This window comes from Gavia stellata, chromosome 31, assembly GCF_030936135.1.
Source record: "Gavia stellata isolate bGavSte3 chromosome 31, bGavSte3.hap2, whole genome shotgun sequence".
In the NCBI taxonomy this organism is placed as follows: Eukaryota; Metazoa; Chordata; class Aves; order Gaviiformes; family Gaviidae; genus Gavia; species Gavia stellata.
This window is the reverse complement of record NC_082624.1, coordinates 3591668-3598793: the sequence shown is the minus strand read 5'-3', so window position 1 is coordinate 3598793 and position 7126 is coordinate 3591668.

Sequence of the window (7126 nt, the reverse complement as noted above, 5' to 3'; positions counted from 1 at the left end):
ATCCTTAGATTACCTGTTAAACAAGATTCCTCTGTTGAGTAGGTAGAACTGGAGATATGCTCAAAAGCAAAGCATGCAGGAGTCAAACCACTTGCTGCTTGCAAGTGCTCCCAGAGCTCAGGCTGTGCCAGTTTAAAAAGCACTCCAGCTGCCACCATTGCACTTGGACAGAAAAATTTAGAAAAGCACCGTCAACAAAATCCTTAATCATTTATTTCATTTGCCCCTCAGCTCCAGAAACATCTGAGTATTTCTCCCTTCCAGGATATACACACCTTGGTGTTTTCGTTTAATTGCTCTTGCACCAGGGTGTGTTATTGTAAAGTTGCTAATGAGAACTAGGCTGGGCGCAGGGGTTGTTATTGTGGGACAGCATCGCAGCACGAGGCTTTGCACACTGGTTTATTACTGAGGGCTTCTTCATTCGTTCTGGCCTGTTGGCATCAGCATTGTTGACACTATTGGCCTGCTGGCATAGATCTGCATGATACTGTTGGCATTGATGTTAATAATACTGTGAGGGTGCTGGCACTGAGGCTATTGTTACTGTTGGCACTGATATTATTCATGTGGTTGGCATCAATATTTTAAAGTTAAAGCGCACAGAAGTGTTTTTCAAGGAACAAAAATTTTACCAGGAAAAAAAAAGAAAAAAGAGAGAGAAACAAAATTGCCCTGGACCCAAAGTACTCAGGATTTTACAGAGGTTCCAGCTTGAGCTGCATTCGGGTTTGGATCAGGATCAAAATCAGAACACAGATCCAAATCGATTACACTGTGGCTCAGGAAGGCAGTTTCCAGCCCTTGGGCATAGTGGCTTTGCTGGAGAAGACCAGATGGCTGCCAAACTACCAAAACAAGATCCGGGGCCTCGGGCCAGCATAGCGCATGCTAACCTTTACCTGGACTTGGTTCTGATCAGGGCCCATTAGGACTTTTAAAAAAGCCCGATCCTCAGAGGACCTGAAACCTCCTGCTCAAGTTCGTGACCCAGCTCACACCTGCTGAAATCCTGATCCATGTAATCTTGTTAGGGTACTGAACACATAACTGTAGTCACTTTTCAAATGCAGAGCTTTGTTATTTACAGTGAGCGTTACTGCAGCTGCACGCTACGGATACATCATCTCCAATACAGAAATGCATATAAAAAACCAACTTCTTTAGGGCTAGGTTTGCTTTGAGGTTACCAATCAAGTGCTGTATGCTCTGCAAAACACAGATGTGATGAAATTACAGTCTTCAGTTTGAGGAGTGAGGTGGGTTTTTTGTTTTAGGATAGATTTTATTGGAAGAGCATATTTTTCTTCCGCTTTGGATAATTGCTTCTTTATTTGAGTCAGAAATGGAATTTAATCTATCTGTATTCGACTATGGTATAAAGATTCAGAACTTATTTTTTATGAACTGTAATTAATGTATTTACAAAGATTTCTGTATTAGAAGTATTCTATCTAAACTGGAGGTAGCTGTTTTGTTTTTTAAAGATCATCATTTGCACATGAAACACAGGACAATAGCGTAAAGTGGGAGCATTTATAACATTGCCAAATCCCTAAAACTCCCAATTTGGACCAAAAAGATCATTCACAGGTGTTGCCAAACCCTGCCAAGTTAGCCAGTAAAGCTGAATTCAATTTATAATAAGGGTTGACAAGATACTACATCTCAATTTTTCTGCCACCTTAAAATCCTATTTTTTCATGGTTTCCAACCTTTTCCACTTTGTAAGCACTCAAGAATTTTCCAAGGATATAGAGATTTGAAGCAAGCTAAAGTCTAGAGACTTGCTTTTTCTTAATTACCTTTCTAAGATTCAACTCCCAAACCATGGAGCTTGGGCTTACTTTCTCCTGCAGAAAACCAGTACTCTGTCTGACCTGTATGGGCTCAAACGTCCTCAATATCTGAACACTTTCAGTAAGCAATACCTGCCTCCCAGCACCCAAGCAGACTGCGGGTGCTGTACTGAGACCAAGCACCCATCTTCAGCAGTGACTTGCGGTAGAAACCTAAGAAAAATATGTAAGAGCACACACCTATAGCAGTTTATGATTTGCAGCTTTTCTTGGCCCCAACATCCATAGGACAGGTGATAGTACCTCCTGTGATGGAGCACATGTTCTGTGGTTCCAGCCAGGCCTTGCACAAACAGGAGCGACTGTAGGTACAAACTATTGTTCCATTATGCAAACGTGACATCTACTGTTAAAAAGCCTGTACTGCAAGAGGAAAGTGAACCCAAGAAAACTTAAGACATCTTCAGCACCCCAGTTGTCAAGAGCCTGCCGTACCTAGCCCCAGAAGGCTAGTACAGCAACAGATGCTTTTCCCCCTGTAGTCTCACACTTTTCACTGAATTGCAATAGTTTGATCCGGGTCCAGCTGTTCCCTTACTCCTGGTTCAAGGTCCCTTGCTCAGCATGATTGGCCACCCACACTCTCCGGCAGAGCAGCAAGCCCACCTGCTGGCATCATATCGTAAGACACAGATGGGATTTTGGCACCGTGGAATCACCACCAGTGAACTGACACTGACTGAATTTGCATTTGCTATGCAGGAGCCACGTGCCAGACCCTAGTCTTGCTCCCAGCCCAAAAGCAAAGCAGTTTACCACTGGTTTTGGGGTGGGGATTTTTAGTATGGAGTGAGCACTCCACTCCCCCATCCCCCCTTACTCCATGGGAAAACAAAAATGTCTTTTTTTCTGTTTCTTTTCAGTCTCTGAATTGACCACCCTCCTTCATCCCTCTTTTCCCTCCCTCCATCTATCTATGAGGGATGGTGCTACCAAGAGAGAGCAAACCTTTTGCTCTTTGCACCCCCCAACCAATCTTCACTGCGAACAGTTTCGGGGGGTTCTTGAAAATAAGGCACACACTGGAGCAGCACACCAGACCAATTTCCTCAGTAGTTCCCATCCGGCCCTCTGAATTGTCCACTTTGCTGTGCAAATTCAACACTGGCCATTAGAGGGCAATGGGGCACAATAAAGAAGTTTCTCTTGCTTGCTATCGGATCACTGCTATCACCTCAAACGAATCAATTCTGAATTTACTGCATCCTCTGACCTTGTGCTATAGATTCAGGAGACATTAACAAGAACGCCATCAGCCAGGAAGAGTGGGGAGACTGGAGCACATTCAGATTTTCAGACACAGAGGCACCAGACAACTAATAAATAGGTTAACCCAACCCTTCAAACATGACACCATAGACAGTACATGCTTTAAGCTCTACACAGCAAGAGGCAGTCCTAATTGATTCAGGTTTTACTGACCAGAAAACAAGACGTTGTCCTACCAGCCTTTATCAAAATGAATAATAAATATCACTTGCAATTTGAAAGTAAGAATTTTCTTCCCCTTTTGCTTCCTTACGCCAGTAGATCTCTCATAGCCTCACAGTACTGCGTAAATCATTACCATCTTAACAAGTAAGTGAATGAAAGGCTGCAGTGTGCAAATCAGTGAAAACTCATGGAAATATTGAAGATTTCCTAGCTGACAGACCCTAAGAATTCAGACCCTACTGTCTGTCTACCACCCAGCTGGGCCTAATGGCTCTCCAGTGCTACACAACAAACAGCTCTTGCTATGATGGCCTTTGCCGCTGGCTGATAATATCAGTAAATGTGAACCTCAGGCATCAGCTACTTGGTGTTATTTACCAGTGGCTGAGAAGTGCCAATCTTTAATCATCAGTTTATTGATAACTTCCTGAGTACGGCATTGCTGGATGCTTCTAATCTTCCTCTGGTGCTGAGGAAATGGGAGGCCCTGGGAAAGGAGCAGGGGTGTCTGTCGGGTTGCCAGCAATTGCCCTGGCCCCCAGATGACTTTAAAGCAATCTTCAGAAAAGTGGCACAGATATTAACAGGCTGTTACTGACATTAGATCCATAAATAATTCCACATAATGCATGGCCCTGGCCTTTAGAAGGTCTAGGGGAAAAAAAGCAGAGGCTGAAATATTGATAGATGTGTCTGCAAGAGCTATTAAAAAAGGAAAAGCAGTTTCCATGGGATTGGTCTGAGCCACTGCACCCAGGACCAGAGGGAAACTTTGGTCACATGCCTGACAAAATAGATCTGAGTGCACAGCATCAAGAAACAGGATAAATGAATAACACAGCTTCAGCAGGACTTCAGAAATGGAGACATCTCACTTCAGCAGTCAAAAACTGATGTGGAAGACTGGAGAACTTTTCTAGCAAGCCTCAGTACCGGTGAGGACAGAGCTCAGGTGCACTTAGTCTGTGCTGCAAATACAGAAAAGTTCTCTCTTACATCTGTTCATTCATGAAGAGAAAAATGAGCTGCTCTCTGCCACACACTGAATCTATTTTTTCATGTCCTTAAGTGCACTGGAGTAATGTATTTTCCATGTTACTTTTTGCAGCTATCACTGAAAGACGTGTCCCTAAATCCCATCAGTGGGTACATCCCGTTAAAGTGCTGCAGTGAATTGCTAAACATGTTTTATAAATTAGCTCATCCAAAAATCCCTGCTACCCAGCCCCACTCTGTGATGAGGCTTCAAAACAGTAAAAAACCCATGAGATGACTTGAACAGAGGAGAAAAAAAAATCATAGCATGATCTCCCAGTCAAGGTACTGAAACAGAAGAACATGATTCACCCCCTTCAGAGACACCAACTGAGCGCCTACATGCTTTGCTGCAGGCATCTAACTCTGTTACGAGTCCACCCCTCTCCATTCTCTGCTTACAACGCCTTCGGTCCCAAGACACACACCTGAGAACAGCAAGAAAATTCCCACTGCCTAGGTGACATTGCTCACGTAGCTTCGAGCCAGATTTCAAGGCAACAGTCCCTCTTCGATGCTCAGACGGTGCTATGGGATTGACTCTCATGCCAGCGGTCAGATTTCTTGGCACTTAGCAGCTGCAATCAAGGGTTGGCTTTTCAGAAGAGTTTAGCATCTTCCATACACCCACCACATTAAGCTCACTCCCCTGGAAACTCAATTCCAGCCTTAAGTTCCTTGTGCTTCAGCTTTGCATGTTCAAAATAAGGACATGGGCTCCTCTTCCCCCGATCTGCCTCATCTCTCAAAACTCGAAGGCCCTCACTTGCCTCGGCTGGCTGCAGACGGGATGCCCAACCCCATTTTTGGGCCGAGCCCATTGACACCAGTTATCTAACCTCCACACTGTGTGTACCTTTCTGGATCCCCACTCTCTTTTTTGTGCCTTTATAGTAGCCCACACAAAGAGGCCTGTACTGGGTCTTTTCTAGACTATAATAGCAAGAATGACTTGCAGCAACAACACTAAAGCATATGTTAAAAACCTCTGATGCCGCCAACTCTCTTAACACACAATCTACCGACGCACCACTCTGCTGGGATTGATCTTTATTTGACAATCCCTATGCTGAAGCCCTGCAAAGAAAAACAAATAACCCTGAACAGGTCCAAGTACACTGCAGCAGCCCAGCACCCAAAAAAGAGGAGAGGGAGAAACCGCAGTGGGACCCTGGGCCTGACTCATCTGGCAATCACCGGGCCTCCGGATAGCTGTAATTTGCTGTGAATTTTTCATGCTAGAATCAGCTGTGTGCTGCAGGCACGTAGCCGAATGGAAAATAAACCTGAAATATTAATGATCCACTGCAGAGTGCAGGCAGGAAAAGATCTACAAATGAGGACAGAGAACCTTAGATGGCCTAGTGGAATTGCTTCCTTTTTGTCCAAAGCACAGGTGAGTTAAAGTGAACACACCCTGTCCCAGAGACACTGGGAAGGAAGAGCGCTGGATTCCAGGTTTATGGATGTTCAGCAGTTGGTCTGTGTGCCACACCGGGAACCGGTGTTAGCTAAACCTTCCAGGTTGTCACTGGAGCTTCTCAGCCACGGCTTGGCCTGGATTAGCACCCCACGTGCCGAAAGTAGTCTCCTTCCTAACCGAGGGTCTGAGCAGCATGGGTCACAAGGCGGACATAGCCTCCAGAAAAGGAGAAGGGGAGGAGGATCTAATTGTGCACTTATCAATATCTCTCAGCAGCTGTCTAGACATTATAAACCAGCAGACTTCCCTCTCTCACTGATAAGACCTGACCCAAAACTCTGTAAATTTAACCAGAGTGGAAATACAAGACTCTGTCAGAAACAAGCAAGGGCTCTAATTCATACCAACATCATGGTTTTTGTTTCCCTTGAATGATTACGTCACTAATTTCACACCTATTCCTTAGTCATGTCACCATTTCCTTGCCTTAAAAGCCACCCTGACATGGGGTTAGAGTCATTTACTTAATCACTGCCATCATTAGGAATGCTGTAATCAGAAGAATAGTGCTTTCTCATTACTTATTTAAAATGTGCCAAGCAGCATAGACATTTGTGAAATATATGCCAAATTATGCCCCATGGAAATGGGAAAAAAAAGGCAGTTACATATATGCATCTTCTGAGCATCTGCAGAGTACCCCATGGCATGTATGAGTAGCATAGAAGCTTCAATATTAGTTTAAAAATTCATGGGCCAGCAGTTGCCTTTCTACACCAAAAATAAACCTGTTCGTAAGTGTTACTCAGAATGAAAAAAGGTGGTAATATTTGGCCAGCTGAGTTTATGCATCATGTCTTGTTAGGAAAGTCACAATATGATCCTGGGTAGAGGAAACTGTCTTTAAGTTGCACAGCATCATTCGTTCGGATTGATTTTGACATGTTTAGCAAACTGTATTCATGCAAACCATATCTCAGGAGCTACAGTAGAAGGCAGACAGTGGGAGGTTTTGCAAAAGCTGGGGATTTGGACCACCCTTACTCTGTAAAGTGAGAGCTGCTGGTGCTCGACCCTGCTGTGAAGTGTGGGTGGTGCAGCGGGCCCCGTCACTGTGAATCTCGGAAGAAAGAAAACCCCAGCTGGCAATGCTAACATTGCTCATTTTCCAGTGAGCCATGGCTGTCGCTAAGGGCAGATCCTGTCCCCTCCAGCCAGGGTCTGCTTTGCAAATCCACCCAATTTTGGAGCAAGTCTAATCTAAGACTTTGACTTGACCCATCTTCCTATCTGAAATTGGTAGCCGCAGAAGAGAAATAAATGCCTATCCTTTCTCCAGCAAGTTTTCCTCTCTCTATGCAGGATTCACCCTTTG